The sequence below is a fragment of the Numida meleagris genome, chromosome 13 (assembly GCF_002078875.1).
Source record: "Numida meleagris isolate 19003 breed g44 Domestic line chromosome 13, NumMel1.0, whole genome shotgun sequence".
NCBI classification, from domain to species: Eukaryota; Metazoa; Chordata; class Aves; order Galliformes; family Numididae; genus Numida; species Numida meleagris.
The window spans coordinates 11,947,345-11,968,379 of record NC_034421.1 but is presented as its reverse complement, the minus strand read 5'-3'; the positions used below and the strand labels follow the sequence as shown (position 1 = coordinate 11,968,379).

At 37.7% G+C, this 21,035-nt stretch overlaps 1 long non-coding RNA gene across 2 annotated transcripts in view; it reads left to right on the top strand.

Moving 5' to 3' along the window:
- Nucleotides 3,261-21,035, top strand: part of LOC110405884 — a 199,138-nt gene continuing 181,363 nt past the window's right edge. For both annotated transcript variants that reach the window (XR_002443162.1, XR_002443163.1), the window contains exon 1: nucleotides 3,261-3,318. This is a non-coding gene — a long non-coding RNA (uncharacterized LOC110405884). The remainder of the gene's footprint in view (nucleotides 3,319-21,035) is intronic.

Here is a 21,035-nt window from a genome sequence, read left to right as displayed (position 1 = left end):
GAAAACTTGTGAGATATGATATATCCTGCAGATATAATTGAGCCAAGACATAGCCCAGGGTCTCTTAAAATAAAAAATGTTATTCTCAGCTGGATTAGTTCTGCTCTGTTTTGTCCTGCTGCTTACCTTCCCGCCTCAAAATTCTCCTTCATTTTCTTTTTTCCTGAGCCTTTCTGTCACTCTGTTCCTCTGTCCTCCATTCATCCCTGCCTTAGTCCAGAATAGGTACCCAAAGATGATTTGCCAAATTGATCAAACCTGGAAAATTTCCCTAGTTACAGGCAGTGGAAACAGGGCATCAACAGATATGGTTTGAAAAGCCATAGGGCTTGCAAGTCCCTTGAGGTCGCATGGAGAAGGGCAGACGTGACACTGAAATGTCACAAATGTACAAAACGTTCCTTGTACGTTCAGGCTCACGACTTGTGTGCGTTACTGGAGCTCATGACTCACAAAAATAGGCTCTGTGGTAATGAAGCAACCTGAGGCTGCAGTCGAACCCTTCAGTTCTGTTACTTGGTCTGCGTTTGCTGTGTGTGGGGATGGGTTTTATGTGCCCACTTCGTTATTTAAGTGATCTTTTGAAAATTGCTGCTATTGAGATATTCTGCAGCTCTCTTCAGGTAATACATGTTTTCATATGCTGGGAGAAGAGGTTTAGGGTACTTTGTCACCACAACTTTCTTCTCTGTAGGAATTAAGGCGTTATGTTTTGACTATGACATAATTTCTGGAACTGGTGAGACAGGAATGAAATTCTACAGAACAGACAAAAGTACTGAGCCAATAAAACACTTTTAATTGGTAATGAGCAGAGATGTGGCAGCTATTCTGGACGTTTAAGTGAAGCTTTACATTTGTCTTGTTTTTTTTTTGGAACTGTTTATTTACTGTTAGTAGAAATTACAGTGAATAGTACAATGGTCTTTGCAGTAGCCAAAGTTGTAGCCTACTTTTTCTCTGGCTATTCCTTTGACTTTTAAGACTCCTGTATGTTTCTCTCTTAACTTGGCTAGAAGTCTTCCCTCTCCTTCCACTTTGTTTCTCAATCTTTCCTCCTACTTCCTTCTTAATAAGACAGGATTACGTGGAGTACAGGATATATCTGTACTCATCTGAGGTGTATATTCTTAAAGATACGTATCTGTGGGTGTTGCATTCAGCTTTGTAAAGAAAGATTCATCATAAAAATTTTAAATTGCTGAATTTTTTTTTTACCAAATATCATATATGTATGCCCTAGAATATTTGCAGTTTCTAACAGTCTGAAAGTTTAAGCAACAAAGTTTGCTACTGTCTGTTGACTTTGTTTGCTTTTAAATGGGCAAGAAACTGTGTGTGTGCATATATATTTGTTTAGAGTTTCTTTTACTCTTTTAGAGTAAAAAAATTGATTTACATGTGACATTTCGTAACCTTTCATCTTTTCTGCCACCTTCCTACTTGTCAACTGGCTTTATGATTTTAGTTTTGAAGTATCTCTTTATTCTGTTCTGTACCTGACATAAAGAGTGGTGTGAGTAAGTGCTATGTGAATACACTTGATAAAAATGTGAGATAACACAGGATAGAATTTCTAAACTTTTTTTTTGGTGTAGTCAGTTTGAATTACTTATTGAAAGAGGTAGGTTGTATACCTTCTATGTAAATATTGGATTTGTAGCGTATTACTTATAGCATTTATTGCAAGCTGATGAGCAGATCAGTAAGCGAGAAATAAAAGCAGAAATTGTACGCTTCATTTCCTGCTCCTGGAGCCCCTTATCTTGGATTTAATTTGGATCTATTGTAAGAGACAAGAGAGTGTAACATATGGTACTGTGGCCCCTTAGAAGTGAGTACTGTTTATTGATTAACTTCCTTGTAGTAAACCATAGGTAATCCATAGAAATCAAGGAAAAATAACTGTGTTAACCCTCTTGTATTTGCTTGCTTTAGAAAGAGTACAAGAAAACAGTCGTTAAGTAAGATTATGTATTTAAAACTTAAATGTAGACTCCACAGAGCTTGTACGTGTGTGAGTTTGTGTATAAACTTCTGTGTCCTGCTTTGTGCAGAACATGAAGCAATGACAGTATACAAGTTTAACTGATGATCGAAAGTTTGCTGATGGAAAGTGAGAGAACTCAGGCCACTTAGAGCTTCATGGTGATTGTTCTGGCACTAATGTAACTTCAGTGATCTTCTGCAGTATAGTTCAGGAAAAAAGTTTCAAGTGATATTTTTTCCCTTATAACACGTTTAAAATATTTTTAAACATAAATTTTTAAAACTCCAGAGAAGCATTTACAAAATGAAGTTAAGCTTGTTCTTGGGTTAAATTTGAAAACTATATTACTCAAAAATGATTCAGTTTTTCTGCACAAAACATTTCAAGTAAAATATCAATCTCTTAGGGTGGATATGAATGATTTTCGCATGTTTGGGTTACTGATGTGGTATATAGTGGCTAACAAGCAGTAATAATGAAGTGCATCTTTCGGTAATATTTTGGATGTTTTCTGGTAAGAGGGGTAAATGAAAAAGGAGGCCTAACGCTTCTTTTTAATGCACACAACTGTAAAAATACCATTTAGAATACAGTGAAAATCAACACGTAGAGTGAGTTGTCGCCTTTCCTGCTGAATCCACACTTCGGCTTGGTTTTGTTTTCAACAATTGTGTTGTGATTATTTATTTCAATTAACTGCTATTATTATTAACTGTTTGGCTTAGCACTGAAAACTGAAGGATTGACAACAGTTCCTTACGCTGAATGTTTAAATGTATTTAGACTGAATATAAGAAAAGAATTGAAATCACTACATTTGGGACTGGGGACCTTGGGGCACATCCCAACTGTCAACTAGTTGTGAAATGGGGAAAAGAAGTGCCTTTTTGAACCTTGCTTAAAATTAGAGTCTCTTTACACTTACAGTTGTTCTTGTGATTTTTCTGCCTTGGAATCAGTGAGTCAAGATGTCATAGTTTCTGTTTACTGTCCTCTTAATTCTCTCAAGTTCAAGCAAATACAACTGAAAGTAAATGTCCAAATTCACTTACAAAACTATTTTTTACAATAACTTAATTCCAACTTGAGGGAAGAGTGATTTATGTCAGCTCATAATAATTTTTTTTTTGCTTTATAATTACACATTGAAGTATTTCAGAGAAATGAGTTAAATTTCCTAGTGAGAGTACTTGCAGACTAGAGCAAGCAAGTTATTCAGTATGTGTGTTATTCCATATCTGATGGATTAAGGCCTTTTGTTTTTTTTTTATTCTGAACAGGAGGGAGCCTGTGCCAGGAACCAGATGCTCTTGACCAACTATTGAAATGTATGTAGTATGAAATACCCTTAAGAATTTTGCTAGGTTGCACAGATTTTGGAATAAACTAACACCAGATTTATAATTGTTAGATCAAATTACCTCAGCAGTAGCATAAAGACAATGAAGAGTTATAGACCTCACTATTCCAAAGAAATAATAGTTCTCTTGCTGATCCTGAATTTCATGTTACTTATCAAGCATGGCCAGATTAAAAATGGTGGAAGTATTTTTTGTGGGGTGTTTTTTGTTTTTTTTTTTGAGAGCTAGAATAAGAATTGAAAAATTCCGTAACTTAATCTTGTGTTGGAAGAGGATCATGGTAATGAGCATCTCCATGACCTTGTTTCACATACACTGTTCAGGTAATTCTGTAGTGGAGAGAGGGGTGATAGTTGTCTTATGCACTGACGGATGAGACATGTTTCCTGGTGTGTTAGTTAACAAAGAAGTACAAAACAAAATCCGTTTAGTGAGAAGGACACTTTAAACTTTAATAGAAAGGAACGGCTTACAAAGTAATAATGACTAATAAGTAAAGTACAGTATTTCACATTCTGTACCGTATTCCGTATCCAGCTGGCCTATCAATTATAACCTATACTCTGCAGATGGTGCAATATATCAGAATTAAGTCCGTTTGTCCCCAATTAACTGCTAATACTCCCAGTGGAGAATGTTACCCTGGGTCTGAGTTCAGTGCCTCTCCTGTAATATCTGCTTATAGTCTTATTTTGTGGTTTTTAGAGATGGGGTGTTTTGTAGGACAGGACTTAGTCTGGTTTGTTCTTCCAAGTGCTGCCTGCATTGCATCCCTCATCTTTATTGGAAATTAGATACGGGATTTGAGATCTCAGGGGCTGGAAGGGATGAAGTGTCATGAAAAATAATGTGAGGATAAGAAAGGCAGCAATACAATGTATATGACTTCATACAATATCTTTTGGTGTGTGTGTGTGTTTGCTGTTAAAAAATCAGAATGCTTGGTAAGATGGTACAGTGCTGGCAAGAAATGAATATTGTAATGCCCACCCACTTCTCCAGTGGATTAGAAGCTTAATGAACTTGTTTCCCAAGGCTTACTAGCATTACAGGGCTTGCTTTTTTCAATGACTTTCTAGACAGATTACTTGAGCTTGTGTTCTACTTGCTACATCTATCCTCTTTCACTCGTGTTACATGCCAAGTCAGAGTTGCTGCTAATAGGTAGGCTGATATCCAATTTCATCTCACGCCTTTTTGCTTTTAGGTCTTAGTCTTTGCCCAGTTAAGGGCTGGTTAATTTTCTGACACCTTTCTTCTTGTGCTTCTAAATGTCAGATTGATGGCGGATTTGGTCACTTGATCTAATGGACTTGCTGTCTCCCTCTGTTAAGTCTTTAAGGTGGCCCTTCATTGAGAGAAAACCCTTTGACAGAATTTGTTTTCTGAAGTGACTCCAGAGAGTCCAGGCAATTACACGAGCTTCTGAATATCTTTATTTAGAGGTTTAAAAGGCATGCTCTTCCAGTGCCACTTAAATTGCCCTTGTGGATTTGTTGCCACACTATGGGAAATCTCCATTATAGTATACTCACTGAATCACAGTTGCCTCACGATGTCTTAGTTATGCAGAGGTGTATACAAATGTGACCAGTTTTACTGTGCTTTTTCATCCCTGACAAACTAATTTATTTTTTTATTGTTCTGGTGGGTCACTGCTGAAACATGCTGTGATCATGAAAATAGATGCACTGATTTTATTTGCATCCGAACGAAATATTACCCTCATTTTTAGTTTAGTCTGTTCAATAAACTAAAATAAAAAACAAATAATTACACATTGTATACCTTCATGAATCCTAACAATCCTGAGGGTGGGGAGTCCCAGAGGGTGGGAATCTTCAGTGGCCTCGTATTGGTTAATTTGGTCTGCAGATCAACAACTCTCCTCTTCTGGAGCTCTGGGAAGCAAAGCCACTGTGTATGCTGGGGGGAGACTGCTGCTGTGCCCTGAGCACAGCTGGCTGGCAGCACGGCATGGAGTGCCATATATATATATATATATGTGTATAGATACTAGTGGTAGTAGTTGGTAAATGAGCACAGAAAAGATAAAAATGGAGTACTTTCTGTGCATTGATTCTGTATTTTATTGGCATCTATGCTTCCTGCTAAAATTTCATTTATTAATCCTTTGCAAATAATCAGTACGTTTTAGGTAGCTTAGTTGCTTTAACACCTCATTGAAACTCCTCAGGATTTAGCAGTTGTAAATATTGCGACTGTGTAGATGCCTTCCCCTTTACTAATGCTATAGAAATAAAGCAAGGCTTCTGCAGTTGTAGATGGATGAATTTTGGGAACAAGTAAGTTAAAATTAGAAAAAGAAAAAATTGAGTTGTTGATATTTTAGTGCAAAAAGGTAATCTCTTAAACATATAATAGAGATTAATTCAGAAAACTATGCAGAATGACATACTGAATCTTCCTCATAAAAATGAGGTTAAATACTTGAAATGCAAATATTCATCAGTTCTAAGATAGCAGTAAACATGAGAAATATAAATTCTTGTTTATGTTAAACATTACTGAATAGTTTTAAATAATAGTGAATAATAACTAAATATGTAAAAATTGCTGTGAAATAGTTATTTAATACTTTATAAAATTCTGTAAAAGCTGGAAAAAAGGACTAGAACAAGAAAAATATTATCCTCAATAGGAGCAGAGAACGTAACTAATGTATTATAACGGGAGACAGTGGTTTATGTTGCATTTATTTCTTTGAAAAGAATGGTCCCCAAATCCAGAAGATGCACAAGCTTTACACATACTGGTCCTTATGAAAGTTGCATAAAGAGTTATGGATTTATTTTCCTCTTTAGAGAAGTTCCTCTCTTAAAATTCATTTCTTATACACAAGGCTAATACAGTGAATCGTTCCCTGATCAAATGTAGATACCTTTACCATGCGCATATTGTCTAGAAAGATGTCGAGCACCATTAGCTGGAATTGGTAGTGGGCCATCATCCATCTTCTGATAAACTGCATAAAGCGAGAGTGTAGACTGTGATAATAGGGCACAGAACCATGTCAAGTCAAGTAGCTGTTTATATCTGACTAATGACTAAGGTGGAGATAGATGTTGTATTTCTTTTTCCAGAGGAACTTGTGATAAGATTAGAAATGTCCTTCACAGTCACTGCTTTGTCCTTTAGCTACTCTCCATCCCTAGCCAGTTCTAGTAATTAAGGTGGGACCATTAAGCGTGGTTTTAAAATCCATAAGGCTAAAGGTAGGGGCACTGCCTGGTGGCGGAATCAATAAGAAGGATCTTTCGGTGCTTCTTTTCAGTAAATCTTCAGAACAGTTGAAATGCAGTTGTCCAAGGCAGTACCTGTGTAATTTCCCTTAGTCTAAACAGTTTGTATTAATAATTAAAGAAAATCTTAAACATTTTCAGAGGTACTGGGACGCATTAAGCTCCTTCCAGGAATCCCAGGGCTGCATAGGCTCATCTGCTCAGGGTCTGCTCCAGCATGGGCTCTCCATGGGCTGTACCTCCTTGGACCTCATATGTGGCTGCATTGTGGTGGGCTCCTCCATGGCTGCGTGTGGAGATCTGCTCCGTGTGGTGCCCAGGGGCTGCAGGGGGACAGCCTGCTCCACTGCAGCCTTCCAGCTCAGCTACCCAAACCTTGCCTGGTAAATCCATGTTCTTGACATTAACAGTTATGTAATGATTCCCTTGTAGGATTTAAGGGAGATGTAGTTCTTATGACTGCCTTGTTTTGGATACTGTTGAAGGCATGATAGGGTTGGTCCTTCTGGTGTAAGGAAAGTACTGGCTGGAGGCTGGAGCCATAATGTACCAGCAGGTTATGGGTGAGCGCTGCTGTCAGCCACTGCCTGGAGGGGATTAGGGAGAACAGAAGTTGTCTTCTCTGGCACAGCAAAATAACAAGAGGCAATGACTGCAAGTGGCCCCAAGGCAAATGCTCATTGTAAAAAGGAAAACAAATTATCACAATGAGACTGCTTTGGTACTGGCATGGGTTTCTCAGGGAAGCTGTGGGTCTTCTGTATTTGGAGATACTGAAGATGGGACCAGACAAAACCAGGAGAAACACCATTTCAATTTGAAGGCAACTCTGAGCAGGTGGGAAGGCTGGTTGACCTGACAGATCCACCCTTCTGCCCTCAATTGCAGTTGGGTTTATTTTAGTAGGGTTTGCAAATACATGTACAGGTATTCACATTTATTTTAGTAGGGAGTATGAGCCGCCTGGCTCACAACTACTACTTGAAAGGTGTAGAATTAACAATTAAAAAAAAAGATGTAAGTAATGTGTGACTATTATATTCAATGATGTGGTGTGTGTGCGTATATATAATGTAATTGCAATGCAATTACTCACGACATCCCAACCACTGCCCTGCCAGCAACATGAGGTCCCACCACCCTTCGACCAAAGCCAGCAACCCCCAGGCATTGTCTGCCCCCAGCTGTTGGCCTTCTGTGTGGTGTGACCTAGTGCACACCGCTGTGCCATAAAGGCAGTGGATCTTCCCCACTGAATGGCCCAGCCTGACCCCTCGTGCTCCCACCGCTCAGCAGCGGCCCAAAATTTTGTGTGTGGGTTGGCACTGTCTTGGCTGAAAGCAGGGCACCGTATTTCACTGGCAGCTGGATTATTTACTTTTCAATTTGCAGTGCATTTTTAATGATTGTACAAAATAAGCGTTTGAGTAGATGAGGCTATTTTGATAACTGGAATTAATAACTTGAAATATTAAAAGTAGTGTTGAAAATACAGCCCTCAACTATATAATTTAGGACGATAAAAATTGAGAGATTTTGTTTTTCAGGAACGTTCGTGAAGGATAAATGTGGTGGCTCTTGAATTTCTAGCTGAAAAATGACACGGGCAGCAGTTGCTTCATTCTGTTTCCCGTGTTATCCTACCTTTGGGGAGGAACAAGTCCGCAGTGGAAAAAATATGTTTCAGCAAACCCTTGCCTATCAATTTACAATTTTGATATTGTCAGAAAGACACATTTATAATGATCATTTTCATGATGCAGATATTTGTGCACTGTCCTTAGTTATAATTCATTCTATATCTGCTCTTGAACGTTATTAAATGGAAGTGTTTTTCAGCTGTCTGACTCAGACACGAGATGTGTCTATTTGGATTGATCAGTGGTGAACGGAACACAAAATGTCTGTTTGTATTAGTTGGTGATTTGATTGCCAGAACAGCGCTAGGCACTTTGATACGGATTCTTTTTGAAGGCAGGCGGAAGGAAGATGTAGTGGCTTGAATTTGTCAGTCTGCTAATACATTGAAACATTGGTGTTGGATTTCATCTTAATTTTGCGTGATAAGTTTCCTGTTGTGCACTGTCAGGGGATCCAGATTTTCCTCTACACCATCAGGCAGTTTAGATTTTGAATAGAAGAGTATTACCTGTTGTATGCAGTGGATGGAGGCATTATAGCAATAGTGTACTCAGTAGTATGATACATGCCTGTGTTACATGACAGATCTAGAGCAAAACTAGATTGGGTGAGGCTAAATCAGAGCTGAAGTAGCTGCTTGTAGTGGAAATCTTGGGGAGTCACTGGGAAACAGCATATAGTATGGCTAATGTCAGCACTATTATTTTCACTTTTCTGACATCAGTGTGTTCTTTGCAGCATTTTTCATAATAATAGTATTAAAGTAATTTGTATATAGTGTAAATAGTTTGTGCTTATATATCATATTAACAATGTTTGATTTGTAAAAAAAAAAAAACAAACCCACAAATTGGAAACATTGATTTTTCTCTAGTTCAGATTTTGCATTTAGATGAGTGCTTTCGGATCACATTTTAGGTTTTGCTCTTGGAAATAAGTAGATTTCCCGTTTCATTCATAATAAGATATACGAGTGCCTTATTCCTTTTTTTAACCATTGTTTCCTCTTCCTTTTGAAAGAAGATAATGTCTTCAAAATGTAAATTTTGGTTATAATCATTTCTCTTTCAAAGGTTTCCACAAAACTGCTGATTCTGGAAGAATGACTTGTGCTTACAGAACCTTTAGCTTGCTAATGTTAGTTTGCTAAATTAAATTAGTTGCTTGCTAATTCAACTTCCCAGTCTTAGTTTGTCCATTAAGAAAATTTATATTAATTTATTCATTAGTTCCTGCTTAATTTGTCAAGATGCCTTTGGAGTCTGTCGATCTGTCAGTCATACCATGTATCTTTATCCCTTATTTTCTGGATTCAGCCTCTAGATTTATGTTCTGTTGTAGCTTTTGATGAAGTTTTAATCTGAGTTTTGACTAATTTTAAGTCTTTCCTACTCCATAAGGAATATTTCAAGAGCTGGTGGCCATAGTGGGAATCTGTAGATAAGTCCTTGATTTTATTTCATCTCATCTCGTTTTCCTGTGAGATTGAGGTAGTCTGGAGGGGAAAAAAATATAGATCCAGAAATGTTCGAAGTCTTTGTTAGAAGTCAGCCATTTTCAAATAGTGAGCTCATCTTCAGTTAGTATGGAATTGTTCACAGGATGAAAGGCAGAAGCAAGTGGAAAAGAGTCTCTCAGACTTCTATTTCCTTCCTTTCTTCCCTACTCATTTCTCCACCCTCTTTTCCACCTTACCTTCTCAGACAATGATTTGGTTATATCTAACAGTTCAAGAACATGCTTATTTGCTTTTGTGTTTCAAGTAGAAACTTCTCAAATAATAATTTGCCAGTTATATTCCATTTTCTTAGGTGCCCTTCTGAATTTCTTTGCTTTTTGCTAACATAAGGATACATTCTTTTATTGCTTGTCTTTTTGACTGATAGTATCTGACTGCAAAGATTAAAAAATCCCTGCCAAGAGTTGTAGGCAGGTTTTTTCCATTGTTCTTCATATGTACATATATGAAAGTGGATTTTCTCTGTTCTTCAGGTAATTGCAAGTAAAGTTGGAGCAAGTAAAGTCTGAGCAGTAAAAGACTGTTTAGGAAAGCTTCATAACTTGATAGTGTTTACTTCCAATGTTTCACAAAGCAAAATATGAAAGCTACAGCTACATACCTGCAAGAATACATGAAAACATAGGTAGCTGTATGATTTGCATTGAGTGTATGTATTGCCATTCATTCAAATTCATTGTAATGTTACGAAGATAGAAGACTTTTAATTGAACATGCTATAAAAGTGATAAATCTGAGTTAGATCTACTTTTTGGTCTCTTGGGATTAGACCTTTCGAAGAGATCTATTAATGCGCTTTAAATCTATTGATTCATAGTAGAAACACAAAATTTAAACTCAGAAGTCACTGAGTGAACTTTCCATTAAGTTAGAGAGGCTGTGGTCACAGCTCATTTGATCTTTATGAAGTAGAAAATGTGATGTAGTCCACACTGGCATTCTATTAGAGGAAATCGTGCATTTAACCATGTAGCAAAATACTGTAGACCAATTATGCGAACATACACCTATTTTACACATGGCTAATCTTCAGAGCGTAAAATATTAACAGTGTACCTACTATCTTGTTTTTAAGGCTATTTATTTTTAAACCAAAGATATGAGATAATGCTTAGAATAAAAAATGAATTAAAACTTTTATCGGTTTTCTGCCTGGGAATCAGCCTCCCATACAAGATGAGTGGAAGTTCTTCGGATGACATCAGCACGTTGTAATAGTGCTAATTGTAGTTCTGTTCTATTTTAAATGCCTCTAAAAAGGAAAGGAAAACTTTCAGTTTTAAAATTCATTTCTTAAAATTCCTGTACTTCAGAAATAACTCTGAATGTTTTTGAGATTAAAAAGTTCTGAATTATAACTCAGCTTTCTCCTAGAGTAGGATGTACACGAAGCTATCTAAAAATCTGTACATTTCATAATTTTTTTAAAAACAAAACTAAACCATAAAATTGCTCATAGCATTAGATGTTTAGAATTTAGTCTTGCAGTTCTGTGTGTTTACGTGTACATGGGACTAGATGATCTTAGTGGTCTTCTTCCAGCCTTAATGATTCTGTGTGCATAGGCATTTTTAAAAAATGCCTTCACAGAATAGCAGGAGTTGGAAGGGACCTGAAGAGAGAGCAAGTCCAACCCCCTTGCTAAAGGAGATTCCCTAAAATAGGTTGCACAGTTAGGCGTCCAGATGGGTCTTGCATATCTCCGTAAGAGGAGACTCCACAGCCTCTGGGCAGCCTGGCAGCCTGTTCCAGTGCTCTTTACGGTAAAGGTGACAGAAGTTCTTCTGCGCATTTGTATGGAACTTCCAGTGTTAAAGTTTTAGGCCATTGCTCCTTGTCCTATCATCATGCATCATGGAGAAGAGCCTGGCCTCATCCATTTGCCTCCCACCACTTTTTAGATATTTACGAACACTTTTCTGATCCTCCTCTCAGTCTTCGTTTCCCCAGGCTGTGCAGCTCCTGGTTACTCAGCCTTTCCTTATAAGGGAGATGCTCCAGGCCCTGTATTGTCTTTGTGGCCCTCTGCTGGACTCCTTCTAGGAGATCCCTGTCTTTTTTGAACTGGGGATCCCAGAACTGGACGCAGTATTCTAAATGTGGCCTTACCAAAGCAGCGTAGAGGGGGAGGATTGCCTCCTAAGACCTGCTGACCACGCTCCTTTTAATACAACGCAGGGTACCACTGGCCTTCTTGGCCACAAGGGCACACTGCTGGCTCATGGCCAACCTGTTGTCCAGCAGGACCTCCAGAGTCTTTCCCCACAGAGCTCCTCTCCAGCAGATCATTCCCCAACCTTTATGAAGCTTAATCTTTATACAACTTAGTCATAATAGACATTTTCATACTGCCAGGAAATCAAGTAATGTTGAAAGCTGTGATAAAAGTTATCTGTAAGTTCTAAACATCATGTTAAAATATTGCGTGTGTAACTTGAGGGTAGCTATGGTAGGTAGCTATACTTTTATTTTTCTATTTCCATTCAGATGTCACCATGCCAGCTGTTTAGGCTCTGGGCATCCTGATTGGCAGATTTTTTTTTCTTCCGTATCCCTTGGCCTTTGTGATAAAAATGCTACTGGGAGGAAAGAAAAATCTTTACAATCTAATTCATGATGACATGAACTCTTTTCACCAATAGTTTTGACTTATTCCCTTGCCAGAAATAAATTATGAGCTGGGAAGTTGCAACCTCTATCATTATGAGCTTATTGTGTATATTGGCACAGGAAAATTGGAATGGACATATGAAGATTAATGTGTTGTATGCCAACATGTCCTTTCCTATACAAAACATTTAGTGAATATTGAGGTGATTTGTACAAGAATTTTTCAGAGAATGCCAAAGCTAAGTCAAAGCAAATTAAATGTCCCCATCTGGCTTTGTTATCTTGCAAATGGACTCAGCTATACAGTCTAATTCAAATTACTCCATTATAGCTCTTATTTACAGTGCAGTTTTTCTGAAGTGCTGCTATATGATTCATAGGTCATGATTTTTCAGAAAGATTTCTGGATCTAGAAGATGTTGTCTGAGCTGAGGAATTAAGAAATCTCAACGTGCTAGGTAGCCAGCGTATTCTTAAAACCTGACTTCAGGTTGTTAATACTGCACTGAATTTGAGTGGCAGGAAAACAGAAGTTTTTTACTGCCTAAATAAAAATAAAGAAAAAGATAACCTGTAGCCCAGTTCTCTGGTATGGGGCCAGGGAGCGAAACTGAAATAGTTGTATTTGGCAGTAAAGCTCTGTAGTTAAACAAAGTAGCGTTTGTCTTAGGAGCTCATGGCTGACCCACCTACCTACCCACACTGTAGACTGAAATGATGAGCAGCAACACCAAATACCTGGGAAGTGGCAGAAATTTTGCGTTTAAGTATAAAACTTGAATGAAGAACTGTAACCCTAAATATGATGGCATGAGTGTATGTATACAGAACCACGTGTACCTACATACACCCATGTATAATCTTTCTCCTCCTCCAAAAAGCTGTCGTGTGTGTGCTTGGACTCTAATGTAGTTTTTCTTTGTTTTCTGCACTTAGTGCTTGTGAGAAGAGGAGTATTGGTGCTTAATAAGCAACTTTCCGAAGTATTGGGTTTTCTCTGTTTACTTTTTGGGAGAGAGATGAGCCAGGTCTGTTTAATTTTAAACATTACAGATCTTTGGAACTGTTCTATATTAATTCTGACACCATGAGGTGGGAAGCTAACAGAAAATATTATGATGAAAAGTGTATATGAAGTCTCATTCAGATAAGTATTTTTGTTCTTATTTAGACTGATTTTGTCAGAAAACCTTGTTTATGTTTTACTGGTGATAGAGACTGCACTACTTCCAGCTGGTAATCAGTATGCTTTCTTTAATTTGAGAAAATGCATATGTATTTCTATGTTCAAAATATATCTTTTTATTTTAATTTGTGAACTAGAGGATGAATTTCCATCGCTAAGACATGTATGAACTTGGAGATGACCTATCCTAAAGAAAGGGTGGCTTAAAAGTAACAAGAATGCGATTTTGGCTGCTTATCAGTGAATGCTCACATTTCCCTTTTCTACTGCCACCTGACCAGCATTACATCTCATGGGAAAGTAATTACAGATAGTTCTAATCCCATATTCCAAAATGTCAAGGATTAGTCCAGGCTGTAGGCTTCGCGAAAACTGCACTGTAAATACTCTGCGTCGAATCTGCTGGAATTTCCATTTTAGTACAGCAGATGGTTCTAACTTGGGGGTTGATACCAATGGCTGGGCAGTTTCGTAGGATAAAAATAGATTTTGTAACTGAACAGCATTTGTTAAATGATGCGATGTTGTGTTCTCATAGTTTCTTCAGCTGTAGAATTATAATAGAAAGAAGTCAATAGTACAGGTCAGCTAGCAAAATGTAAGCTCATATTTCAAAAGATAATACTTAAAGTTAAGGTGAAGAGATCCAGTATTTGGCACAATCCTGTCTTGTGCGTACTTAACTAGGTGTCAAGGATTACGGATTTCAATCTAATCTCTGAAAGCATCCCTGGTTTCCTCAGGCAAGATTGCTTGATTGCTGCGTCAGAATTCTCCACTCTGTAAAGCAGGAATCAGTTCTGCTTTCGCCTCTGTGCTCAGGGCAGGGCTCTCTTAAATTACTGCTGTGTTCTGCTGACCCAGGGACTTTGATCTTGGTTTGGAGTATTTTGGTCTTGGTAAAAAAGAAATGCTAATAGCATTGATAAAGTTTACCCAAGGCATACCACCAATACTAAGTGTAACTTTTTACTGATCGGATTTTAACACCTGTGCCAGCAATTTGTAGTATAAAGAAAGCTGAAAATGAATAAATACATATTGATGCTGAGAAAGAATGTTGCAAAGAAAAAAAAAAAAGCAGGAGGTCTTGTATTTCAAGCTTTACAGAATAAAAACGAGACACAGTAAAAACAACTGTGCCCTGTGCAGCCGTGTGCAGATTGTTAGGCTGTTTTTGTGCCAAGCCAAGGGCGAAGCAGAAATTGTTTCTGCCCTAATGTACCCTACTCACCCCAAAGTAGGTGGAAAAGATGAGTTTCTGATTCAGCACATTCTCAGTTTTATGGCTTCAATTGTTTTTTCTTGCTTTCAGCTATACAGTGAACTTGTTTTCCTTGCTTCATCTCTCATTTCCTTCTGATTTTCTTTCAAATATGAAAAATATTTGCTTAGTTGATGTGGTTTAAGCCTGAAGGTGGCTAAGCACCACACAGTTGTTCGCTTGTTCCCCCTCCTGTTCCTTGTGGGATGGGGACAGAGTAGGGAAAAAAAAATGAAGCAGAACTCATGGGTTGAGATAAAAACTACTTAATAAGACAGAGAAAAGGAAAAGGATGATAATTATGACTGTGTGTGAGTGTGTGTGTGTCTATGTATTATACGTATGAATGCATATAACAAGTGATGGATAAGCATTTGCTTACCATGCGCTGACCGTGTACCTGGTGTTTTAACCAGGCACAGCAGTAATGCATGGACAGTACTCCTCAGTTTTGTATGCTGAGTGAATCCAAAGTTTGATATATTTCTTAATTGATCTTTACCTGCTCCACAGAATGTAGAAAACATGCCATGATATTCAAGCTGAATATTTTCCAAATGGAATTTCTGTACCTCAAGAATCAAAACTGCAATTTTCTGGAAGTTAATAGATTGGTTGGTTCTTAATGAAGTGATCTAAGCTTTTCTTACGATTGAGGTGGAAACAGTGTATATTGGAAAGCACAATTTGTAGGAGTCTGTACTACAAATAGTCTTTATCTGCTTGAAAACTTCAAAAACAAATGAACAGAATAAAACTTGCATTTGTGCTTGGGTCTCAGTAGAGAAGCTAAGCATCGTTCAGAATGAATTACTTGTTTGTCCTGCAGTTGGTTCTTATGATCAGGGCAGAGGGAGTTCTTTCTGTCAGTGGAAATCAGTTTTAGCAATGAAATGATGTCAGGTGCCCAAAACTACGGAAACTTCATGGAAATTTACTTCTCTGTCCATCTGATTTCTGACAGCTGATAAATAGAGTTAAAGGGAAACGAGTATTCTTAAATTTCTGAAGTAAAGAGAAATCCAGTGCTCTGGGCACTTGTAGTTAAGGCAAAGAGATTTGTTCTGTATGGAAAAATTTTGGAAAGCCTTTTTGAATGCACATATTCTGAAACCTTGGACGTATTACATGGCATCTTGTATTACCTAGCACGCACTTATCCGAACCACTTACAGTAGAATGCAATTACAATAGAATGCAATTGTAGGAACAGTTTGGGAGTTTCTAATTTCTAGATAAGTATAACAAATAGATTATACCCCTACTTGAGCAGTGATGAAACTAGCTTCATTGTATTCAATATAGTGAACTCAGATTTCACTTTCTTCATCTAGTGCATTCAAATTTTTATAATAAAAAGACTTCAGCGAGGAGAGATTTAAAAAAAAAAAAAAGAGAAAAGAAAGTAAATAAAATGTAAAATGTAATTAAACTTTGACCCCTTAAATTGCTAACCTTCAAAGCTAATGCTGGAGAAGCACAAGATTATTAGCAATAAAAAGAATTTGCTTTGCCCTTTCAAAATTACCATAAACTGAGTGACTGAGATGGAATGATGTTAATATTTAAGAAGTAGGACACTAGATTCTATTATCTCAAACTCTGTCACCTGGTACACTCTGTAGTCGCGTTATCTAATTATTGCCCATGAATTGCATTAGTGTGCCAGCAATTTGTCTACTGTTGGAAAAGTGATTGACATTTGGGTTACTGCTTCGCATTTGGAAGAGTCCTAGGTAGCTCCAAAGAGTCCTCTTCTGTTAAAGGAGATTAGCTTAATTCTATCTATAAAAAAAAGAGTCTGTATTTTAGCATATGTTGCTTATATGTGCCCTTTTAGTCAACAAAAAAGACTTTTTCGTTTTTCTTTTTCCTCAGAAAAGTGAGTTTCTGCGGAAAGCTGACAAACTACTAAATGACTCTTCTGAACTTAAGTTAACTTCAGGGCATTCTACTATTCTTTCACTGGCTGTGCAATCAGTGAAATACTGATGCAAAGAGCAAAAGTAAATATTGCGATGAAGTGGATAGAGGGAAATGTTTGTTTCTTACCATCTGCTGCACTTGTTTAAATCCACACATGTTTGGTTAGTAGATGGATCTAGTTGTAGAGTCATGGTCACGCACACTTCAGTGACCTTTTCTGCTCTGAAAAAGTGAGGCATCACGAAGATGCTGACAGGCTTACCTAACGGGGAAACTGAACTGAAATTTGCTTAGTACACACGTGATATTGTGATATTTGTCTATTTTAGATGGGGTCAAAAAACAGATTAAAGTGTTGTTTGTAAGTACTGATGCTGTTTATGACTTGCTTTTTCCTGCAGGTAATGCTAACTCTTGCTCGGCTTCTTCCTTATTCGCGTCTAAGGCCAGGAACAGACTTGATTTTCTTTAGCTTTAACTATTCTTTCTTAAATAATACTTGTGGGTTACCTTTAAAATAAAAACCAATCATATTTCAATGAATTTTTTTTCTAGCTAAAATACATAGTCTTTCTCAAATGTTCTAGGGTAGTTTTTCCTATTTTATCATCCTTTGGAGAAGCGCTTGCAAACTGCTCGTACAGTTTCTTTCCTTGAGAATTTAAAGGATACTTATTACTCCATATGCCTGAACAAGGGAAGAGCAGGCTGTCTTCCAGCAATTGCAGCGTGCCAGATAGGTTCCATGTCTCTGCGAAGGGTTTGGTTCATGGCTGTGTACAGCTGAATGCTTGAGACTTTCCAGACCAGTGCAATTTGGGATCTAAAGTTGGTTGGAGATGCACAATCACAAAACATACGTAACAATTTATGTGACAAGTAGAATCAAATTGAAAAGATATGTTAAATTACAGTGAGGAATGCAGTTCTCTAGTGGTGGTGATAACTTATGTTAGGAACTTTTTCAGTTCATACTTGAAAACAAGAGAATCCTAAATATTTTCAATTTATTGCTGCTGTGTAAGCTAAAGTTAATGCTCAAACTTATAGGTGATATCAATATAATACAAATAGAATATTTAGGAATGATTAGCTAAAGTGGACAATTGTTTTGGCTAAAATTTGGAGGGGGGAAAAAAGGTTTAGAGTGCTGTTTATGGATCTGTGAAGGTCTCTGCTAATCTGTCTTTATTCCTGTCATTGGAAAATGAAGTCATTTCAGGATAAATCCCCTGCTTGATGGATTACTTACATAGTCACCTTTTTTCAGTCATTATTATCATTGTGTTGTGGCCTTCTGTGGACTGTTTTGCGTAAGATGCACGTTCTCTTCCACCTCCCAAAAATATTTTTAATGGGAGTCCCCACTTTGGAGAAGCTCTCACTTGTGCTGGCTTGGCGTCCTGTGATGGGGTTTTCAGAGCAGCTGACTGGGACGAACTCAACTGAAACCAGAGTTGTGTTTTGAATACATAAGATGGTTGGTAGTTTTGAATATCTTCTGACAGCAGACATCTCAAATGGGGTAGCCTAAATGACTCAACTTTTTGTTGTTATATTCCTCAGTTAGGTGAGTTGGAGTGAAGGAGAAAGTGGGGAAATAGTAACGACTATGTCAAAAAATAGTATTTTGTAGCTGATAATTTGCTCTATCAAGTAGTGTTATTGTGCTCTTTGTATCTGTTGTTATTACCACAGAAATAAATACGAGGCAGTATTTTTGGAGCCATCTGTGTGCATTAGACTTTCTATTAAACACAGAGGCAAAAAGTGTGTGTGTACCCCCTGCACATACATCAGCGAAGTAGCAGGCTTTACATTCTTGCAAGCTTGTAAGCTTTTGCAAAGCTGATTGTAATCCAGTTTGATATAACCAAGTGATCGCAGTCTGGGAATCCAGAAGTGAACCAGGCTTCTTGGCTTATCTTTATTATCCCCTTTGCAGGCAGATTTGCGAAGCACGGCAGTACCAGTGTATTTCAGGTGTACCGGGGAGCTCCCTCCAGTTGTGTTTCTGAGATCAGATTATTTGGTCATGCTTCGAGTCATTATCTGGAATGCTCATTCTTTGCCATAACGTTTCCGCTTGCATAGGATGTGTTTTCTGGGCTGGAAGTGGTGCTCTGAGTGAGAGCTGCTTGGCTCTGTGCTGTGGTGTATGTGGAGCTGCAGCTTTAGCAGGGTCAGCATTAGCATGATGGCAGAACGGGAATGGAAACCATAATTTAGGATTATCTGTATGTTTTCATTGAACGAAAGCATTACCGGACTGCTGTTTCTTAAGAAAAAAAATCATCTGCCATTGTGTAAAGCTTAGCTTATCCAAATATATGCAGGCCGTGTTACAGGACTGAGGGACTTCATTAAATGCACAGTGCAATATAAACAGTTTTGTTTAGGAATGAAGAATGGCATGATTCTCTGAGGTGAAAGCTGGCAGCCAGTCAAATTCCCTAGCTTTTATTCATTTTAAAGGTAATGTTTCAATTTCATATTTTGGTCTTATTTCTCTCATTGGAAATGAGAGGGGGTCACCTCAGAGCAGTAATTCCTTCCACCCTAAAATAGCTGTCAGAGATGGTTGGAATGAGTTGCCTCTGGAAATGCAGATAAATATGTATTTTTTTTTTAAATTCTAGAATTTCATTTTAAGTATAGGTATATTTGAGCTCTGATGAAGGGTACTGAGAGATGTCTGCATGTATTATAGACTTGAGGTTGTACTTGGAGAGGGACAGGTGACTCATGGTGACTTGTGCATAACTGTGCATCTCCTGAGTCAAATGCTGGGCTTCATTTTGCTTCAAGATTCTATTAGTACCAATAATGAAGCAACTTTACCATTAAATCGGGGAAAAAAACAACAAAACCCTTTTTGCCTTAAAAAATATCATGTCGAAAAGGTCACAGCCATATGTGGCCGCTGAGAGATGCCTGGTAATAATGTCTGCATGTGTAGTGATGGTAATCCAAAGTTCTTCAAATGCAGTGAAAATGAAAGCGCTGAGTGGGAAAATCTATTGCCAAAGAAACAGTCATTTCTTAGTATTTAAGATTCTTGCTTAAAATGCTGTTAAAGTTAAGTGGGGCCAGACGTGGAGCTGATGACCAGAATGTCATATTTGCAGCCTACACAGCAGCTGCTAGATTTTCAAAATAGCTCAAAGCTTAACAGCTCCCGTTCTGCGAGGCACAGAGCTCCTGCAGAAGCCTGCCTCACATTTGGGTGCCAGAATGAGATCTGAACTCTCCTGGGAGTCAGATCTTCATGAAAATCTGTGAGGACACAAAAAATTTTGCTTTTTTCATGAAAAAAATCATTTTCATAAGCTTTTCTATGACATTCTTTCCTGAGAGACAATGATTTTCAGGGGTTTGTGGTACAAAATGTTACTCTTTAGCATTCCTTAAGCTGTCCCTTCACTTCTATACTTGCTGATGTTAGCAATCACAATTTATCGTCAATATATATTTTATCATTGAATGAATACTAAAAGATATGATGTATGTGCAATAAATGTGTATATGCAGCTAGACTTGCGCACATGTACACGCATGTGATAGAAATGTCTGTGCACGTGTAGTGTAGGTGTTGCTGTGTGCCTTTCCCATCTCATCGATCTTGGTGTAATAGCTGAACCTTTGGAAAAAAGATCTCATTCATATCTGAAGATGTTTTCAGAAAGGACCTATGCATCCACCTACACTTCTTGAATTTATGGAATGTTTCCTGAAATGAGAAGAAAGCTGTGCACTCAGGCAAGAATATATATACCAGGAGCACTAATATGCTCTTCAGGAGCATTTATAAAGACAGAGGAAAAAGTTCACTGCCCCCAGGGAAATCTATTTTTTTCCCTTTTGTAGCATCTCCACTCAAACAAATATACTGAGAAAGCAAATTCAGCAGCAGATGCATAAGCAAACAACTTAATTTTAATGGCAGCTTTTAAGTTGAATTATTTTGCTATTTTAGCTTAGGCACCATTAATGTAAATATGTATGAAATTCATATTATGTCATACGTATACTGTGTTCTAAAACTCGAGTCCTTTATAGGAAAAAAAGAAGGTAATACAAAATATTTTCTTTCATCCTTCCATTTCAGAACTGCCTTTTGGCATGTTTGAAATGTATGTATATTTTTCCCCCATTAATTTGTTGGCATCTAGGAAGGCTTAACTGTATTTTTTCTGCATTTATCTAGAAGTACTAAGCCCTAGAGTGGCTTTGATTTGCAAATGAAAGGATTACATTACCATTGCCCAGCTGCAG